The following is a 22,417-nucleotide window of genomic DNA, read 5'->3' as shown; positions in this document are numbered from 1 at the left end:
CGAGGAAGCAATTTTACATCCATTCTTTAAGCTCTTACATACCGTTGTCGCGTCGAAAGAAAATGTAAAATAAATGTAGAACTAAATATTTTTTGTACTTCTACATTTGTGCCAAATTAGGAAGAAATCGGAGTGTAACTTTTGGGTAGGTTTTCTAGCTAGTGTCTAAAAGGTGGTACTAAAGTGAACGCTGTTAAACATACAGAGCTTGCTGTTCCTTTATTACACCATAAATAATAAACTAGAAAAGTCAGTTCGTCGAATATAACGTACCGCGGTAATTGCGCGGCAATTGCGCGCGCCGAAAAGAGAAAAACGCATCGCTGCCAGCGAAAAATGAGTTAAAAGAAAAAAGATACGTTCGAAGCGCCGAGAGAGGTTAATACGCGCGAAACGACGCGATGCACATTGCGCATTACCTAAATTATCGCTCCTTGAGGAAAGCGGTTGAGGTATCGCGGCTTGCTACGACGATCGTACGTGTCGTATGTCACGTGTAAAAGCTCGTATAAACGTCAGTTACGTCGATCATTCTTTAATGGGAATGAATTTTCCACTAAATCACCATTGGCCAATAACGTTTATCGTTAACGAAACATCGCGGTACGTCCGTGCTAAATTGATGTACCACTTCGCCCAATGAGATATAGTATAAATACTCGCAGACGTGATGCTGCAACTACGTTAAGCAATTGAGCGAGCGAGGTAAAATCGAATTTGCACGTGTAACGCGCACGCAGTTGCTGTAACGGTAAATCGATTGGAAATTAAGGTCCCTTCGGGCCATTTGTCCGACAACAGCCGATTCCGCCCATAATCGCGATTCTTTTGCGTGAAACGATCTCCCGTTGTAGATTCTACGAAAATCCCATCAAGGAAGGTAGCCGAAAAATTGACGCGAATCTCTTTTCGAAGAAATTGAATGAAGGTATCAATACAGGGCTTTGACCATACTATTTATTATTGTTTTAAATCTAAGAAATTATTTCTTTATTTAAGAGGAAATTAAGAGATAAATAAATGGGACAAGAAATTTTAAAAACTGCAATCTCGTTTTTAAATTATGCAATCCATAAACATTGAATCATTGTGATCATTGATAGAATCATATAAATGTTGCAATCATTAAGTGTATCATTAAGGATAATTTTTATTTCCGTTTTTCCACGATTGTTACGCGTTTATTACAATCGCGTGTGCTTTCTTCCGTGAAACAATTACGGCACTTTCAAGGATGTGCCCGCAAACGACTGTCGACGGCGCGAACACATTCGCCCAGTGGATGCGCAGGAGCTCCCCTCATTTGTATTCTTAGGGCGAGCCGCGAGCCGGCGCTCACGATTTACTATCACGTCGTACGAATTATTTAGTAATCAAATTTCGCCCGCTTACCGAGGCTTCGACGACGGCGGAAGGGTGGTCGCGTCGTTCGCCGCTTTTACGATGATTTCTCTATTTTACGGTGGCTGCGTGAGAGGACCATTAGGCGGCCGTCGAGATCCGGTGTAAACGTGCCGCGAAAACGCGAGTTACGAGTCGATGCTTTTCCGCGATCTTAGAAAATTGTCGCTAGTCACTACGGGGGAACGTGGTGTCTCCTGGAATAAATCAAGAAATGCCTATCATATCGGAGAAATTATGAGTGTAACTCGAGAAATATAAACAAATAGAAACCTTAGAAAGAATTAATCCCACACTGTGTGAGAGAAAAAGTATCTAAAGAAGAAAGAACATTTATTCGGCTAATAACTTTAAATTTCAAATATAAAAATTTCAAGTTTTAAATTTCAAACAATTTAAGAAAAACTTATTTTTAAATCTAAATCTTTTGTTCGGATAGAATGAACAATTGCTCTCATGAAAAGCATAACGATGTTTTAGGAAAAAATATATATTTTCATTTGAAAGAATTAATGTAAAAATATATATATCGGTACAAGCAAACGTGTTATTGATATCCATTATGAATAAATATTTCTTATTTTTTAGATATTTCTTCTTGCACGAGCTTATGTTTCGTTTCAGTCGATTCTATGCACCCAAATTTTTATATATAAATAGCATAATTTGTATAAATGTAATAATTAGTAATATATTGTTGCATTAGTCAAGTCCTAAAATATTAAAATGTGCGCTTCTAAAATATTAAATATTAAATATAAAATATGCAAACTACGTGATATCGTGTTGCGAAATAACTAAACCTTTATATAAGTCGGTTGTGGAAATAAACTTCGAAAAGATTTCAGGTTAATTAACATTCATTCGGATCGCAAAGAATTCAGGGATGATGATAACATTGCGCTATTGTTAAGTTTCCTCAATTGTATTGATTTGATTCTTATATGTACTGTGGGATGTTGAGCGCCTTGAGTTTTATTGATATGTCTGCAAATCTATCGTAAATTCATCACGTACATCGAATTTATTCAAAATACATCCTAAATTTTAATAAATTTTGCATTTCAATCAAGAATATTTGATACAATTAAAACAAAAATCCGGTTTGCTTATTACATGAAGTCGAACTAATTTTTCTTTGCGATAAAACTTTCAAATATTACTGTGTAAAAAATTTCCTTGAATCTAATTGGAATTTAGAGTAATTTCCCAAAATAATTATGAGTTTTGCTTAAAATCCTAATGTTTCAAACATGTAATTCTAAACGGGAAAACCCAACATTTTCCCAATATTTTTACCTGTCTTTATTTTAACTTAGAATTAAGTAAAACAACTTGAGTTTCCAAATAATTTCATTATTTAGTAAAATGTTCGAAGTGTTTTAAAAAAATACCAACATATTTTTTTGATCTTTTATTTTTATTGAATACAATATTTGGTAGAAAATTTGAATTTTCTGATATCTAATTTGATATCTTACAAGCAGTATATCAGCAGTATACCAGTTTTCTATATCCGGGTTCTTATAAAGAGAATAAGTTCTTTTTTTAAGTATGTGGTATGAAGCTTTCCTCAAATTTGGGATGAGTATATTCAGAAAAATATTCTTTGTTTAATTTTTTGTTTAATTATTGCTTAAAAAAGAAGGCAAGTAAAATAAGTAATTGATTTTTCTTTTTAGGGATAGAATGATATTTTTCTGCGTGTAAAATAATTAATAAGTATCTACTACGATGAGTATTCATATTTCATAAATGATTATGCAACGTTCTCACGAAGACACGTGAAAGTTCATATTTACGCTACTATCCGGAAATAAACCGCGCCATCGTCTCGATGTAACCTTTAATTATTAAAAGAGATGAGCGGAACTCCGATTCGTCTGTAATACGCGTTTTGTTGCTTTTTTGTTCCATTGTTCGTACACAGCGACCCAGATAACGTGGCAACGGCCATGGTCGAACTAACAATTCGTTACCGCGGATTATCCAGCTGTCCGCGTCGAGAAAAGGCGAGTAACGCGAAACTCATTATGATGCAGGAATAACGAGCCGCAGTATAGATTACCGGATTACAAACGAACTGGAATTATTGAATTACAAATGATTCCTCCGATTCCTCCTCCCATTGCTACGCCCGATATTTTGTTTCTTCGTTATTATTTTATAAGATATGACTCCACTTCTCTTCTCTCTTTCTCTATCTCTCTCTTTCTCTCTCACGTCCTCTCGCTTCTTCTTCTTCTTCCCTCTTCCTCCCCCTTTCTCTCTCTCTCTCTCTCTCTTTCTCTCTCGGCACGCGCATTTCACGCACGTGAATCTCCATCGACGCGATCTGCGGTTTGGATGCGTGCTGCATATTTGATTTCAAGTTACGCATTCCACTCATCGTTGTGCTTCCAGAGAGATACTTCTACGGATATACTGAGAGAAAAAAGATGGTAAATCTAACTAAAATTATAATTATATATATTTTTGGTCCTAACTATATTTTTCGGTTGTTCTAAAACCCCGCATAGAAAATACTTTGATAATCTAATTGGGATCTAGCGAGATTCCCCACAATAATCATAGGTTCTAAATAAAAAATCTATGCAGATTTAAACATGCGAATCTAAGTGAAAAATTCAGACAGATCCCATTTGGTTATCTTCAACATTTCCTCAAAGATTTTTTCAATTTCAATCAGAGATAAAGAGAGAGAGATGCGGAATATTCGGGCGATTGCGTCAGCTTGTTAGGAAAAGAGATACGGAGAGAGAAGTATCTCATAGAGTGCGTTCTTTTCGGCCGCGGCGCCGTTCATATATTGGCGTAATTTTCAGCGCGATTCAACAATCGCGCGACCATCTTGATTCTTGATCTTTCTGCATCGAGCAACCGCCGTGGACACATCGATCGACATCGTTCCGCATTTTACGCGTTTTTAACCCATCGAAAGTAAGTCTCGCGCGGAAATAAGTATTGGGAGTGTCGAGAATAACGATGTGCGATCGCCGAGGCGTATCGTGAAGATGTAAATAATCTTCATTTGTAAATAATCTTCTTGTTTCTTCTCGCGGTATATGTAAGGTGACCAGATTTCTCAGCCCTGAATTCGAGACACTTCATAAATATATGAAGCGGGGGGAGAAGCGTAAAAAGATCCGAAAATTATTTGACAATCATTGAAAATGATGACAAGTCGGTGTTCCGAATAGCACTCGAAAAAATTCGGGACAAAGGGTGAAAAATCGGGACGTCTGATTACCTTAGTAGTAATAACATATACACATGGTTAACTTGAAAGAAAACAGTTACTATATCATTGCTACAGCCATTTATTTGTTATCTCATGAACTTTTGCAAACAGCTGATAGTTAAAAAGAAATTTTCTCTTAACAATAATTTTATAGTAATTGTTTCTCTGTGCGATTATATAGCTACAAGTGCAACATCTTTCTCTCAGTTTACGATCATTTCAAGAACTTAGGTTTGTCATCAGTCGAATGAAATATCGAAACGGGAGAGAGAAAGAAAAAGCGCGGATTACACGCGATATTGTGCACGGGAAGTGGCCGAATTCGGCTGGAAGGAAATTCGCATTGTACGCAGGAAGGTCTAACGCAATCGAGTTATCGCTTTTCCCGCGACTCCTCTGAAATCACGGGCTTGCCGTTGTGTCGCTCGAAGAATCCAAATAGCATAGACATCGAGCGCAGATCGCAAACGATGCACTATATATGCGCTTGTACGCGACCACCAAAGCGGACGGACGGCCCTTTGCGACACGTTGAAATCGACGGATCGAAGTGCGCAAAAAACAGGAAAAAACGAAAGAGAAGGAGGGAGGGAGGGAGGGAGAGAGAGAGAGGGAGAATGAGAGAGAACGACCGGACGGACAGTCTGTGACCCATATTACCTGGAAAATTTTTAATTGCATTTTTTTCCATCGACAAAGAGGGGACGCGCGGCGGTGGTGCCTTATGGGTCGCGCGACGCGTCGCGCATCGCGTTCGTTTGTATTCGGCGGGAGCGTTCGCGAACGAATGGCGACATTGCGAACGTACGCGCCACCTCGGCCCGACCAATTACCAATCACTCTCGCGGAACAATAAAGTAAAACCGTGGAAAAAAATTCCCGTCAAAAGTATCGCGTTTCATATGCACCTGGCGCTGCCGCGGAACCTGCGGTGGCGTATAACCGTTGCGCCAAAATAAAATTAAAAGCTGAATGCCGTGGAAAAAAACGCGTCGCGCTATGGCACAGTCTCCTTTGTTCGCGAAGAGACGATTCGGCGCACGTATCGGGTACCGAGTGATTAGGGATTTTGTGTTAATCGAATCGTGCGTTTTCCCGAAACTACCGCGTGACATGTAAGCGCGCAGCCTTTTGTAACGTCAATCTGTACGCGACATTTTCGTCCCTTGACGTTCGTGAGTCATGAGGCTCCTCGACAGATCACCGGGCTCGAAATTGCAGCCACGATTCACTCGAGAATCCCGCTTTCTCGACATAACTTTCATCTTATTCCCCGTAAAAGCCACTTTCAGTCACTTCATTGCCAATCTAATAACGCGAGAACACCATCGAGATGGTTAACTCGCTCAATGGTGAACGGATGTTCTTCTAACATCACAAAGTGCAGTTTACTCCAGCTCTTTAATCATGCATCAGCGCACTTGTTATCAACGAGTAATCCGTACCAACGATCTGTCTGAGGAATGGCCGGGAAATCGTGGGAAACACACGACAAACGCGAGATAACGAGGAAGCGAACGCAAAGCAGCCGTCATCGATCCCGCGGAGGTGGTTAGACCACCCGGGCTGGTGACCCGTGCGCAAGGGGTGAGGGAGGGAGGGAAGGATCTCCGTAAGAACCAGAGGAAGAGGGACGCGAGAGATAGCGGGGACAACGAGGGGTGCACTATTCATCATGGCTCGAGGTGCAACTGCAACTGCGGCGACGTGAAGTTTCGCCGCGCCTCCCGCGCGCACAGTCGCCGTAGAAAGGTGGAAGAAGCAAGGTCGGGGGTTGGGGGGACAAGGTAGGGGCAATAGTGGTGGCGCAGTATTGGCGGTGTCGTAGCAGGGAGTAAAATAACTGAGAGGCCGGGTGGTGTTCTCCTCCTCCACTACCTCTCGACTGCAGCCGGCTAGGCGGAGCTCGCGAACTGAGTTCTATATAACGGCTGCATGTGCATTGGGTACCTAGAGACTCCTCCGCCTGCATTCTTGCGCAATAGAAACGACCTCTCTCTCTTTCCCTCCCTCCCTCTCTCTCCCTCTTCTTCTCCGTTTTCTTCGCTTCCTGTCCCCGTCCTTCTCTCTTTATACCTGCTTGTATGCGTCTGCGAACAGACCTCTCGTGAGACTTATCATTCTTGTACGCGTGGTGCTCTCCAAAAAAGCGAATGTTACGATAGCACGGCTTTATCCTCCAGGCGATATGGAGTTTATTCTTCCTTAGTGAGCATTTAGACCCCCGGGAAAGAGAGTGAGGGGGGAGAGGGCGTCTGGTTGCGCTGCTATTAATCGTAATTATTTGCTCTCAACCGTCAAACGCGATATCACGATACGATTCCGCAGTACTAGTGTGGGAAAATGATACGAAATCTCAAGTTTCATACAACCTTCTGCCCGTAGGGATTAATTTATCACGGATATTTGCATCCCGGTGTAGTCTTGGTTTCTGTGGAGATCCCCGACCGGAGAGGATTCGTTGGGAGCTCGCGTCCCTCTTCCGCAAGCTTTATTTGTTAGATCCGTGTTCCGTCACGCTTAATGTCAAACAGCTTCCTGGGCAAGATCTGAAATCTTAACTGGTACTGAAGCGCTCGAGCTTTTAATAAGACAAAACTCACGCGGTATCAGTTCAAATCGAGCTTACCGTTACTTATTAATCCGTGCATGCGCTAATGAACCTTATCATCGGGAGACTGATACTCACTGCGAAGACTCACTTGGCCTAACGATTAGCCATAACCGTCGTACATCGCTCAATAATAGAATCGCCGACACGTTTCTATCTCGGGTGCGCTATAGATACGCGATCCTGTATGCATTCGTCACCCTTCAGGTCGATGACTCTCTCCCTCCCTCCCTTCCTCGCCTGTGATCGTCACCATCTCCTCCGTGGAACCGCGATCGCCTCTCTCTTCCCCTCCTCTCTCTCTCTCACACACACACACACACACACACACACCTTGCCCGAGCTATCCAGTCGATGGTCGTATCTTCCGCTCTTCATCCTCCGAGGCGAGCGAAGAGCGTGTGTACTTGGCTCGCGAGAGGGGGGTTAGTGATTTCCCCATGCGTGTGTTAGTGATTCTCTCTTCCGTCTTCCGTCTTCTATCCCTTCGTCGTTGCCGCTCGTTTAACGATCTGGCTCTCTCGCGCGCTGCCGCTAGAAATAGAAGCTCCGCCTCCTAGACCAGGCGCGGAAGCCGGTTGAGAGAGAAAGAGGTAGGAACGAGGAGGAAATGTGGGTGAAAGATCGAGAGATGGCAAGAGAGAGGAAGAGAGAGAGAGAGGTGTCCTCCTACGCAACGCGGGAGGACGAGACTCCTTGTGAAGCTCTGGGCGTGGTGAGGGAGGAGCTTCCTACTACACTGTATACGAACTCGTTTATATCCGACGGTGCTTCCACGACCGGATGCACCCGACGTCGGCGTCGACGTCGCCGAGGCCGCTGGAGTCGTGACACAGTCGCGCTTGCCGGGAGGACGCAGCGTCCTTGCGCTTAATCTCGGGACGCGCAGCTAACAACGTGACGGGCTGTCGCATGGGATGATGTTTCCAGCGAGATCACCCTAAGACCTGGTCTATAATAGGTGTCGTAAGCCGGAAGAATTAGCCAATCGATTATTGTAAGAAAAATTGACTATAATTGGCCACTTCTTATAGCTTACGACTTACGGCATCTATTCTAGGCCAGGTCTTAGTTGAAATCTACAATGTGCTTTTTGCTTCTTGTTCCTTTCTCTTTATTTCTTTCAGACTTCAGCCTTAAGCCTTTAGCAAAAAATAGATAGAAAGTAAGATACAAAGAACACATTACAGATCAGACTCTATTCGGTTGATGTTCACAAGACCATTTCTCCCGTCCATTGAGGAGGATAACGCGGCGTGTCGGATCCCCGTTTATTCGCGATCGCTTCACGCGCAGGAGATGAAGTCGAGGCGCAGCCGACTGCATCACAGACAAATTCTGCGTATATTAGTTACATTCGGCACGGAACAATGGAATGTACCACAGCCCAAAATAATTTTAATCAAAGACGTTAATTTCAATTTATGATTCACGGCGGATTCGACGGCGGGCTTTAACATAATTTAATGAAATTCGGCGCTAATGCAACATATTTTGCATACGCATGCCGCCGGATGGAGTAGAGTTTCGCTGTAACTTTAATTAAAAGTATTGATTTAAATTCACATGCTACACGGCTTTCCACATATTAATTCGATTCATTTAATGCGCGTCGTCAATTTTATTCCCATCGAATTGTCCGCGGCCGCGATGCATTCGCGTTCGCGACAGAGACGACGGAGAAATTCCAAGTCGACCCTTCGTTCTCGCACATTTTGCAGCGTACCTCTTGCGCCCTTTTTTTTCCCCAACAACGGCAACGAAGCGCTGCTGTTCAAGTCGCGAATTAACGCGAAAAAATTCGGGGCGTTGGTCTCTGTGGAATATAAAATATTCGCGGAATCCGCCAATCTCTTGTAACTCGATGAACACGAGACTTCGTAATGAATGTAACGAAGAGGGTTAATTTGGATTCGCAGTGGATCTGACCGAATTTCCAGCTTAATGAAACCCGGTAACAGCATACATATGATTAATGTACGTTTTAATTAAAATTTTATTTTGTTTTCGCGCGATTGCAGCGCGTCTCTTCTCATAAAAGCGGGAAAAAGAAACGTGTTTTTAGTGGACGTGCGTGAAGACGGCGCATTGAAATTATAATATGCTGGAAGATTCTCCGAAGGGCACGAGTTAAATCTAATTTGGTGGGCATTACAGTGAAGAAAATAAGATCTGTACGCACACGACATAAAACTTCGGTCTGATTTACTAAAAATCCCACTAAAAATTTGTCCCATAGTCCTGATCAGGTTGATCCCAATTAGTTATCTGGTTTGCACGAGGTGATGTTATCAGATCTTGTTTGATAATAAGGTCTTTATTATTAATAATCCTTATCATTAATAGGATCTCGGTGACAAGTTATGTTGCATGACTTATCAAGGCAACATCATCAAAATACATACAGAAAAATACGTTCAAATAAATGTTGCTTGTTTCAAGTGTCTTATAAGTTTACATATTTGCAAATCTAGATATATTTACCATTCGAGATATATCTATCTAGAATCTTGGGGCATTCATGTCAGTGCTTTTTTTTACTCAGGATTTACGAAATTTCATTCTGAATTTTTACCTTTTTCTTGTGCCATATTCAGGCCCAATAAAGGCAGACCTATCTTGGAGCATCCATGTGTACGCATATTCAGGGTCTATTTACGAAATTTCACTTGGAATTTGTCTTTCTTAGCCATATCTAAACCTAACTTAACCCAACCTAATGAAGGCAGACCTAACTTGGGGTATGCCTTGCTAGCTAAGACTTTGTAGACCTGGGGTAAGCTTCGATTAACTTCCACCCGGGATATCTCAAGACTATTATAAAGAAAATCTTTTTGCTGAAGTTAACCATTGTTTAACAGAAGCAAAGTAACTCATGCAATATTTTCTTAGCAATAGAACGATACTTTTCTCCACGCAAATTACTGATTGAGATCAGTCTGATCAGGCTTATGGAGTAAATGTCTAATTCGGTTAGTCGAAATGAATTTACAACCCGAGTTTATGTCAAGAGCGCACCTATATTATTCACCCTTAGTCAGAGAGCAAGCGAGAAATACTTGTCACAGTATAAAAACTCGTACGATTTTGCTTTTCTTTGTTCCGACGCGGGGGAAGGACGACTGCCTCGTGCTCTGAGCTCGGTTTTGCGGGGCTGCACGTGCGACGTGCGATCGACGACCGTTTTGCGTAACAATCGCGCGAGCGACGATGACGGGCGGAGGTGCAGGAAGGCGAACGTCGGAGGAAGGAGGGTTAAACTGTGCAGTTTGCCAATTTGCCGCAGGCGTCGTCGCCGGTGCGTACGCCGCCACGCCACGCCGCGCCACGCCGCGCCGCGCCACGTCGCGCCACCACGGTCCACGTTTAGTGGGCCCGGGAGATGAAGTGCGCGAACGAACGAGATTCGGCGAGAGGCTGATGTGCGGTTGAGGAGATTAATATGCGCGCGAGGCTCACGCGCCATCCCCGGTCCTCGTCCTCATCCTTCACCCTCGTTTCATCCGTGTCCGCGGCTCTTGCGCCACCGTCGTTTTGCTCTTCTCCCTGTTCGCTCGCCGATCACCCTCGCGTTTGCCCTCTCCGTCGCACTCTCTCTTTCTCTCTTTCTCCCTCTGCCTCTCTCTCTCTCTCTCTCTCTCTCTCTCTCTCTCTCTCTCTCTCTCGTCGCACCCCCGGTCCCATTTGCGAGTGGCGGCGATATATACACACGTATAAATCCAGCGGCGCGCACACGTGTATCTACGTACACCGCGGGCCGGCCCCGGGCATTTAGTAATTTCTGTCACGAGCCGAACGTTCCGTTCGGAACGTCAACTCACGTGTAACTGCGGAGCGAATGGCTGCTCACGTATGCGTCGAGCTTAGCCGGCAACCGCGAGAAGAGGATGGCCTCTGCGAGAAAATTCGAGCGCGCCGCGACGCTGATGGCTCCGAGCCGCCGACAGGCGGTTGCCTCTGCCACGTTCGTGCAAACGGTCCGCGCGTGGAATAGCGATACTCATCGCGACAGCGTTCTTGCAAGGGCAACGTGTTAGCGACATGAAAGATGCTGATCAGTAGGCCGCTTCTGTGACTTTTAACGACAGTGCCGCAGAGAAATTTGCTATTTTTCCAAATGCAGATTAAATTCTAATCAGAATGTCCAATTTTGTCCCAAAATAGATTGTGCCACTATGGTACCAATTGGGAACCCCATTCTTGCTCCAAAATAGATTATCCCACTACGGTACCAATTAGGAATCTCATTCTTCTCCTAAACATAAGTTCTACGTCTAGAATCGGAACAGAAGTATTAACTCGATCTTTTTTAAGTATTTTCTGCATCCATTTCACTAATGCAATAAAGATATAAATGTTTTCTCTAGCTTACATGATTCCATGTTAAAATAATACATTTACGTTTTATATATAACGCATTTGTATATCTGAAATGCATAGAATGCATTTGTATATCTGAAAATAATTTGACAATTTCATACATTTGTGAGTCGGAAGAATTTGTCGAATAGTTTAAAATGTAAACTAGAAAAAAGTTTTGGGAAAACGTTGGGAATGACAAAATGGGATCTGTCTGGTCGTTTCTCACTTAAATTCGCATGTTTAAAACATTACACTTCTAACTAGAACTAGCATAAATTTTCTATCTGAAACTTATGATTATTATAGAAGATCGAGCTATATCCCAATTAGATTCCAAAGTATTTTCTATGCGGAGTGCCGTAATGTTGTCGTTACGCAGATGTAATGGAAAAGCTGCGCAACGACACATTATACTAACGTCATCGTCATTATAATATCAGAGAATCGGGGTCTATCAGTATTGAGTATTATACAATATATTGATAGTAGTAGAAACGCGAGTTCCTGAAGTTTTCCACGCGAAAGAGTATTCGGCTAAATTCTATGTGAAAATTTAGATTTTTGTAGGATCTAATATGTCAGATTGGAAATCTCGCCCTTGAAAGTGACTGTCGATAGTGAAAGTCCTTCCCCTCTCCGTCAGTCCTGCGGTTCACTACTTATACGCGAGCTTTGCTGTAAATATGAGCCGCTTTCCGAATAAAAGTCACCGAATGAACGCGTGGCCTTAACTTACGCCGGCTGTGAACTAGCGGTTAGATATTCCACGCATAATCGACCAACATTGATGTTTGAACGCGTCATGGCAGTTTCAATTAGGTTTGCCGGTCGATATATACGAGGGTTGTTGTATTTTGGGGATAACACGATTGCGCGTAAATTAATTTAGTCTCGACATAATTCGAGCACCACCGCAAGTTAAAAGACCCTTCAGGTTGCGGAAAAATCTAAAATAATATCAGACGCGGTCAGTACTCAACTCCTTAGATGTTAGAATACTTACCCGGGAAGGACAATCCCATTTGAATCCCTTTGGATCCCTCTCTCTGTCCCTCATTACTCATATCAGTGATGACTCTTGAATATCTTGAGAATATAATTTGCAATATATAGACGTTTTATATTGCAAACAAATTAGGATTTTCATAATTTTTTCAAACTTATAATTTCCTACAGTATAAGATGTATCATAATTATTATTTACTTGCCCTCAATAATTAGCACAGAGAAAATATATAATAAAAATTACATTAAAATCATATTTCTTCCTTATAATGTTTTTTTTATAAAGCTGTATGAAAATATTGGAATTGTGGTATAAATTATTATAGAAATAATTGGATATACAATGTAAAAACATTCAAGTAACGATAATTTTGCAGTAAAAAATCAAACATGTTTAATATTTTTAAACAAATATACAATAATTTTAGTTATAATTCTGTATCTACAAGATTGACAAATTTTTGTTGCAATTTTTACTACAATATTTTCTCCGCGTACAAGAAGACTGGTGAATGGACACAGAATGAAATATAAACTTAATTGGGATTAAAAAATTAAAGTCTTATAATAATTTGTACACATATCAATTATTCGTATTAGTATATTGTCCTCAACGTTGACAATTAAATAAAGCATCAAATGACTCTCTTGGACATCTAAGGTAATAAATCATAAAACAATTCATCACAATATCACTGATCTCTTTCCTTATGTTTTCGGCGTGTTTTATTGCAAAAATAATTAAAAGTGACGAGAAATTGTTTTCCTAAACCACAAAAAAGAAAACAGAAATAGCGACAGTAAGAAAACTTTAAAGGAATCAAAATAACTTTAACGGGTCTTCTAGTGTTAAGGTTCGTTTATGGCAATTAAATCGTATGTATCAAATTTTAGTTCCACACACAAATACAAAAATAATGTTTCGAATATATAGAATATAATTTATATCGTCCATGTGCGAACGTATACTGCGAAAAAATATTTGACAATTTACTTGTGAGATATAGAGTTTATTTCTGTGGATAAACTTTATATCCTAAAAATAAGTTTTCAAGTATTTCTCTCTTATACACGGGATGAGGATAAATATAAACTGAATTTTGGAGCTATAAACCCTAAAAGCGCATCGGGTTTGTCACTCTTCTCCGAATCACCGACACACTCATCGCTCGATTGCTTGCGCGGGATTCGGACTTTTTCGACCCATCGCGCTAATCTGTTCTCATCAGTTTAATAACCGAATGACACGTCGACGGAGGGCAAGAGGGAGGAAAGAACGCGAGCCGGTGGTTTTTATTCCGGGGGATCCCGAGAGAGTAGATTGCGGGACGTTCTTTCTCGGGGCATTCCGGAGGCATTTCGCGCGCATTCCGCGGAAGGGTTGAGAGGGCGAGTCGGCGGGCCGGTCGGGGGCCATTCGGCGGGGTGCAAAGAGCGGCAGAAATCACGCGTGCGGTTTTGCGGGCTGCGTTCCTGACCGCCGAACGCCGAAGTTCGGATTGAACTGTCACCATCAGCCCGTACGCCGCGACCGCGTGACGTATATTCGTTCGTAATAACTGCGGTCGGCCAGTCGAGACACTCGGTAAATGTTGTTTTACGACGGCCGCGCCGTGCCATGTCTTTTCTTCCTCGTGTGCTGCTTCGTGTGCAGCGCGTTTCGACGCTCTCTTCGCCTCGGGCCGAGACCGCGATCGGAGACGCTGCTGCAAAGCAGGTATGTCGAATATTGATGACGCGACTTGTCAGCCCACGTGGTTTTAACCGCACTGCGGTTTTACGTTCGAGGGATAAAACGCTGCTGCTCATATCGTCGTAAAAGCCGGCAGTGTTTCTCTCTTCTTCATCGTATGCATAAGACTACACGTTATTTTTACTTTATTGAACCATTATTTTATTATTTGAAAACGACTTCGCGGCAGATCGTGATGGCATTCTAATATATTTAGAAAGACAGAGAAAAAGTCTGCTTTTTCCATGGAGGGTTGTAACAAGTTGTTTCACTATTTTGGCTGAATACACAAAGCACACGGGAAAGTGCATTCAAGTAACTGTTGCATGTTTCAAGTGTTTTACAAGTTTTTTTTTTATATTTGAATCTATCATATATTTATCATAAGCTTATACACCAAGCTTATTCAAGATATATCCTGAATTTCAGTCCTAAGTTTAGCATTTCAGACAGAGAATATCAAATTAAAATCAACTTTTAATTTACTTATTTTTTAAATTTTTTAAGTAGATAATAATGTGAGCTTTTCTCAAGTTTGAGATGAGTATATTTCTAGATTATTACCAGGAATCGTTTTTTTTAGAAGTACATGGAAAAGAATTTGGTTAAACTTATCAAATGTTTGGTGAAATATAAACGAACTAGAATATTGGTTAAAGTTACCAAGATTCTCTTCAAGTTGATAAGATTCTGGTTGAATCAAACAAAACTTCTGATTAATCAGAACTTGCAATCGTTAAAATTGTTAAACAGAACCTGTGACTCAAAATCTTGTTAATTCAAACACAGAATTCTGAGGACTTCAATCGGAATTTTGGTTCGTCCTATACTCACCAGACACTTAGTGAATCCAACCAAATTTTTTTTTCCATGTGTAAATCTCTCCATGACAATTCTTCCGTGGTTTTCTCCAATCGTCAAGGTATCAAGCGAGATTGTTACATCTTATTTTATCGTTAGAACTCCAAGGACGCTTTGAATTCTACGTAGTCCAATTAGTCAAAGCGAGTTTGACACATTAACTCTAATTAACCAACAGCGTTGAGACCCTTTGTGAGCTCTCGATGACCTGTGGCAAACGTCAAGGAATAACAGGAGACAGGAACTTGCGATCTTAATCCAAGTATCGCGACGGGGAGAAAGAGATCTTGCGGCGAAAGGAGTTAATGAGTCGAATTACAAAAAGCGATCGGTTGGTCATCGACGCGCGGTAAAACGATCCGGCGAATCCGATCGCGGTAACACGTGGACGGCTTGATTTATGCTCGACCACCCTCGCTCGGGTGCGCGCACGTACGTACGCGGCCACGCACTCCCTCACACACACGTGGAATACACGCGTGCATGCGTGCGTGCGTGCGTGCGTGTGTGCGTGCGTGCGTGTGTGCGTGCGTGCGTGCGTGCGTGCGTGCGTGCGTGCGTGCGTGCGTGCGTGCACAGATACACGGGGAGGAGGAGGAGGAGGAGGACAAAACGTTTCTGCGTCGCATTATATCGTCGAAGGCGTGGGCGTCGCCGGCCTATCGAGGTTTTTGGGGGCTGGAGGCTATTTGTCCACCGCTACGTTGTTACCTTTTTATTTGTCCGCCCGTTATATATGGCGGCACATACGTATGGATACACGCGTCCATATATCCGGGCCGGGCCATAAAAATACCAGCGAGAGCCGATACGTCGGGTATTATTAGAAGCTCAAAACAAGATTGCCCGGACGACTCCGTTTCGTCGCCCTCTCCTCCACCTTCGCGTTCTCTGCACCCTTCGTCGGCCGGCACCCTTCAACGCCGTTGCCGGCCGCTTCTCGCCCTTCCGCATGGCGATCTCGGCGTGGACAGCCGTTGGCTCTCTCACGAGAGAGAAAGAGAGAGAGGAAGAGAGAGAAAGAGAACTCTCCCTCCTAACCCGAAATATATCGCCGAAGTAATCGTCTCGAATATCCCTTTTGCGTAAAAACGTTGACGAGTTTTGTCTCCGCGATATAATACGCGATGGTTCTCAGACCAAGCCTCGAGGCGTTTCTTTGATCCTTTGCCCTTTATATCGCGCTAAGATCTTATACTAGTTCTCGTTTTCAGTTTTTACTGGGAATGTGGCGCGCTTCGATATACATTTTCCACCATATATACCGTATTTATTAAACATATCTGTTTTAAAGGGTCGTCAGGTGTAATGTACAGGTTGTTTTCATTTCCCGTTGCAATTGGTTCAAGTCAATAATGTTTTATTTGCAGAGCAGCGCACACATTTAGATTTTGTAATTTGATCAAGACAGAGAAAACAACCCATTCTGATTTTACTTTCGAACTTAATATTTCATTTAACGTCTGTTTTGATATTCTGAAGCCAATATCTCTCTTAATGTTATCTAATCTACTAGCTTTGTCAAGGAGAACCTACAAGTGGCATTTTGTGTGTTTTCTATGCTAAGTAGGACTTCAGTTCCTGTGCGTATTGGACATAGACTAATCTTTTAGAATATACAGATGTTAGAGAGCTAATGTTAGGTCGAAAATAAGATCAAAATTTCTCCTCGAGAAGTTACACATTTTCGACGAATGACATTTCTTCTCGATGACTTCTTTCATTAACCGCTCCAACTTTCGCTGAAACGTCATAAAATACGCTTTATTCTTCTGAATAACCGATCAAATATTTTTAGTCTTATTTGTATACCCACACTAAACAAAAAAAGATCTAAAAAGTAGTGAATATTTATTACTTAAATTACTTCTCAAATAAATATCGAGGTTTCTAGAAAACATTTTTCTTAAAACCTCAGTGAAACTTGGGCTTTTCGTGAAAGCAATTGTTTATGCTATTTAAATAAACAAATTTAGACTAATAATTATATTATTTGTATTCACTGGAGAGTATTTACTACTTTTTATATATTTTCTCTCTCAGTGCATGTACAATTATTTCATACGGGCTGTGTGTTATTCCTTACGAGCGTTTCACCGGGAAGACTTTATGTCGGTGGAAATTATCCGGCCGCCTATCTCGGTGCGCTGAAAGGGCGCAAAGGAGGAAAAAGGACGTCCTGTCCGGCGTGCGAGATCGCTCGCGTACAAAAGAATACGAGAAAAGGAAGAAGCGGCTTACGGGCGCGCAGGGTTAGGGGAGCTTAAGCCTACCGGCGAGTAAGACGTTCCACCTTTAGCCCTTTGCTCATGGCGCCTTCGTGGATATTTACAACGTCGTCGCCCGGCTCCACGCCGAGCGGAAGCCGAGGAGTGAGAAATGGCCGCGCCGACAATTAACTGAAATCACAGCGGGCCAAGGCGGTTTGTCACTGTCTGCCCCCTCGAACTACCGTGCCCTGGCCGTTGTCGTTAGTGCCACTAATGCCACGCGTTGACTGACTATCGCCGGGTAATATCGAAGCACAGCGCGAGAAACACGCAGTCCATGGCCACAGTTCAGCCTTCGCGCTCTTTCTCATTTTTTTCCGTTTTAACAACGCGCACGTATTCATATCTCGCTGCGTGTGACTTTCTTTGGGAGATCGTGCTGTCCAGATTCTTAAAACTCTGCTCTCCTTATCTGTCATCGTCGTACAGATGTAAGACACTAAAAAATAAATCTGCGTTCAGGCAGATGTTGCTTCTTTCAGATATTTCATAAGTTCTTATGCCCGCAAATCTGTTGCAAGCTCATAAGTATCGATTTTATTAAAAAATATCAATAGTTTCATAGTATCAATTTTATTCAAAGGACATTCCGAATCCTGACAAGTTTTGCATTTCGATGAAGAATACTGTGAAAAGAAAAATTCGGTTTGCTTATTACGCTGAAAGAAAAAAATCTAAGAAATAAGAAATAGTTATTCGGCAAATATTAATAACATGTGTTTACTTATCCTAATATAAAATATTTTTTAAAGAAAATATTCTTAAAACCTTAACTTTTCATGAATGTTTATTCTATTTAAATAAAAGATTTTTTTTTTATTTTTTAAATAAAAGAAATAAATTTGTTATTAATTTTCACCAATAAATATATATATTTTTTTTATTTTTATTTAAATTTTTTTTTCAGCGTATATAGAATCGTATCAACTTTTTCTTCTATAAAGTTGATAAAACTTATAATACTCTAGTAAAGAGAATACATTCTTTTTTGAAGTACATGATAATGAGTTTTTCCAAGATTTGTAATGAGTATCAACATAGAAAATTTCTTTGGATCTGACTGGAATCCAACTAGATTTCTCAAAACAATTGTGGGTTCTAGAAAGAAGTGTAACGTTTCAAACATGTGGGGAATTAATTGGGGAAACCCAAAGTTTTTCCAATATTTTCGTTTTACGTTAGAATTGAATAAAACATGTCGACTTTCTTGAATAATTTTGTTATGTTGTCTTTATTGAATTTCATTATTCGATAAAATGCTCAGTGTGTTTTAAAAATATTTTATTTTACAATATTTTATTTTATTGAATATAATAATTTGTAAAATTGGGATTTCCTGTTTGATATCATAAAAGTATACCGATATTACTGACTGAAAAAAAGTGCGAGTTCCTATATTTCTGTTTCGATTCTAGATAGAGAACTTATGTTTGAGACAAGAATAAGATTCCCAATTGGTATTGTAATGAGATAACCAATTGTGGAACAAGTTTAAGCATTCTAATCAAAATCTATGTTACATCTGGCAAAATCTTGGGGAATTTCTATGCTGAATATTTTCAGATTATTATCAAGAAAATATATTCTTTGCTGAAGATAACTATTAGTTAATGGGATGCTGAAACTGAAAACTTTATAACATTTTTAACATTTTTCTGCAAAGTTTACTTTGTGTTGGTTGTACAAGATTACAAATGCTTTTACGCAAAAAAAGTACGTACAAAAATAAATAGAAACATTGGTCAATATGTGACAAAAACAAAAAAATTTTTTATATAAAATTTCAAGCTGTCAGTTTGTGTGATAGATTAAGCAAACCTATTTCGGAACAGCATCTATTTCGAAACACTTTAATTTTTATCCTATATTAGTCATCAAATAATATCAAATTTTCAAAGAACATGTTCTTTGTTACTAACATGAAAATTTGATATTATTTGACGCCTAATACAGGAAAAAAATTAAAGTGTTTCGAAATAGGTTCGCTTCTATTTGTCTAATATAAAAGTCCCGCAGCTTGTACATTGAAAGTATAGAAAATATTTTGAAGATCATTGCTGTACTTTCTTATCTGAATTCAGAGGAATATCGGAAAAGTTTGCAGAAAGTTTTCTACACATGCGTAGTTTTTCACTGAATATGATAAAGCATATATAAACATATATATGATAAACATATATTTACGTAAGTTCATTCAAAAGGTCAACGTGATTGTGTTAGTGACGATCGTCTCTGCGTTATCGACATGTTTTGAGTTCGTGATCGATTTCAGCATCCCTTTAAGTGAAGGAAAACAAACTGAGTAATCTTTTTTTAGCAGCAGAACGATATTTTTCGCGTGTATGCTGTTACACAAGTTTAATTAACGCGATGGGTTATTATGCACAAGTGATACGCGTGACAAGATTCACCGGAAATACCGCCGATAATGTAGCGCTGATATAGAAGCGACGGAAAAAAAAGAAGAAAAGGAAATGTCACCCCTTGCATCCTTCGAACGGGGTTGACTCACTTTGACGCGGACGGTAGTGGGGTAACGCGATTAAGTAATTAGGGGATTTTTAATCTTGTCCCGGTCTCGCCCTCGTTCCGGCGCCGGTCACGAGCCGGCGAAAAAATAAATAAACTCGAAGCCGTGCCGTTCAGGAATTAAATCGCTGATGAAGAGGTAGCCGTGCTCTTTTTCCGCTCCTCTACCCCGGCTCGTCTAAATCGATAAATTATCCACGGCGTAGCCGTGAATCCCCGATCTTTCTCTCGCTCGTCTGTCGTGTCCTCTTTTATCTCATCTCAGCTTCCGTTCAGCGGTTATCAGGGACACGTCAGCGCGTTTATTTATATTGCCGTTGCGCACGTATGTTGGTCGAATGCTGCAGGTGTCACAGTTCTTGCAAAAGGAAATGCGAAAATAGAAATGCATTTTCTAATCGCACAAGTCGTGCTCTCTATTATCCCTCGGACGTTCAACTCAACATTGGTCGTGCATTAAAAAATAATAAATATACAGAAAATGTGAAATTATTTTAGAACGTAATATTACTCTTAATTCTCTCTCCCTCCGTGAGAAATACTCGTTGAAACGTTCTTCATTTGAGCAACGGAATAACGTGATGAATTCTCTGATTAAACGAATAAATATTCGATTTTCTCTTTAATCTTATCGTGGATTAGCTACGCGACTAACGGTCCCGAACAAAATCCTCGTAAAGGTAGAGAGAGGGAGGCTTCGGTAACGTAGGATGAGCGGACAGAACGGTAGTACGGGTTAGAGGGGAGAATTGAGAGAGGAAGCGTGCGTGCAAGCGTGTTCGGTTACAAGCAACGATACATTAATCCTCGCCCTTTTAGCATTGCTCTGCTCGTCCAACTACCCACGTGTACGCAACATACGCATCGAGTCGTGCACGCTGTCATATTTCAGGCATGAAACGGGCCAGCAGTCTCTCGCGGCCTTTCGTTGCAATCTCGAAAAGTCTATAATTCTCATTCGCTTTTCAGGGATGTTTACAAGAAGGTATTTAATTTATGTTATATATATTTTATATATATATATATATATATAATATATATATATATTTTTTTTTATATATATATATTATTATTTATATATAATATATTTTCGCAAATGAAAGTAATAAAATTATAAGAAATTAATTAAATAAGAAGTAAGGAACACTGTATATATAATGAGTAATTAGGTATGAATAAATAGGTATGAATAAATTAAAAAAATAAATAAATGACTAATAAATGAGTTAACACAAAAATTAGAGAGGATAAATTGGAATGTGTGAAATTATGTTAAATTTAACACAAAATTTTTTACAGCTTATTAAATATGCATGGAGAAAACATTATAGTAGAAATTATAACAAAATTTTGGTAAACTCGAATCATACAGAATTATAGTCGAAATAAATATTTGATGACTATCGATATATTACGATAGGATAGTAGACGATATATTAATTATATTAAATGACTAATAAATGAATAAATAAATAAATGCGCACGGAGAAAATAATGTGTCAAAAATTACGTCAAAATCAGATTTCTTTTTACAATGTTTTTAAAGCTAAAGTTAGATTGTACTGAAATTGTGATATAAACTTCTATGGAAACTTCTATGGAAATAGTAAATTTGACGATCTGTCTATCTGGTGTGCAATATAACATTCAAGTAATTACAATAATTTTTTAGTAAAAAGTCACATCTCAACAAATATTTATTTCGACTATAATTCTGTATGATTCGAGTTTACCAAAATTTTGTTATAATTTCTACTATAATGTTTTCTCCATGCATATTTAATAAGCTGTAAAAAATTTTGTGTTAAATTTAACATAATTTCACACATTCCAATTTATCCTCTCTAATTTTTGTGTTAACTCAACACAGAGGAAATATTTTAATAAACAATATATTTTACGTGTACGTAATGTACAAGAGTGTACATGTTGCACATAAATTTTAACACTTGGAAATGGTGAGTATGAACGTAACACAGAATAGTCAAGACAACAAAATGACAAAAATTAACACACAGATGTGTTAAAAATTCAACAGAAATTTCCACACAAAACGTTTCTTACAGTGTGTATATTTTCGTAAACACGAAACCGATACTAAATAGTATCTGATATTAAATAGTAAAATAATGAAGTCCTTTGAATAAATTTCTTGAAAATACATTAAAAAACTTCTTTCTCGCATAGTAAAACTATTGTTTTTTAATTTTTTTTTAAATAACCCAATAGTATGTGGTCCAAGTGTTACATTTTTATATTAATTCTCATCTATGTGTTATTTTTCATCATCTATGTGTTTGCATATTCACCTTGTGTTAAATTAACACAGAAGTTAGAGATGGATAAATTGGAACACGCGGAATGTGTTAAATTTAACACAATTCAACACAAATTTTTTACTGTGT

At 40.0% G+C, this 22,417-nt stretch overlaps 1 protein-coding gene across 13 annotated transcripts in view; it reads left to right on the top strand.

Annotated features, from left to right (window-relative positions):
* The window catches only part of LOC116841207 (E3 ubiquitin-protein ligase Rnf220-like), a 362,999-nt gene that overhangs the window by 28,080 nt on the left and 312,502 nt on the right, over window positions 1–22,417 (top strand). The gene's annotated exons all lie outside the window — the stretch shown is intronic.

Source organism: Odontomachus brunneus, unplaced genomic scaffold (genome assembly GCF_010583005.1).
Source record: "Odontomachus brunneus isolate Ranch 3 - 2012 unplaced genomic scaffold, Obru_v1 Obru_scaffold_014, whole genome shotgun sequence".
NCBI classification, from domain to species: Eukaryota; Metazoa; Arthropoda; class Insecta; order Hymenoptera; family Formicidae; genus Odontomachus; species Odontomachus brunneus.
This window is presented reverse-complemented; position numbering and strand designations above follow the sequence as displayed.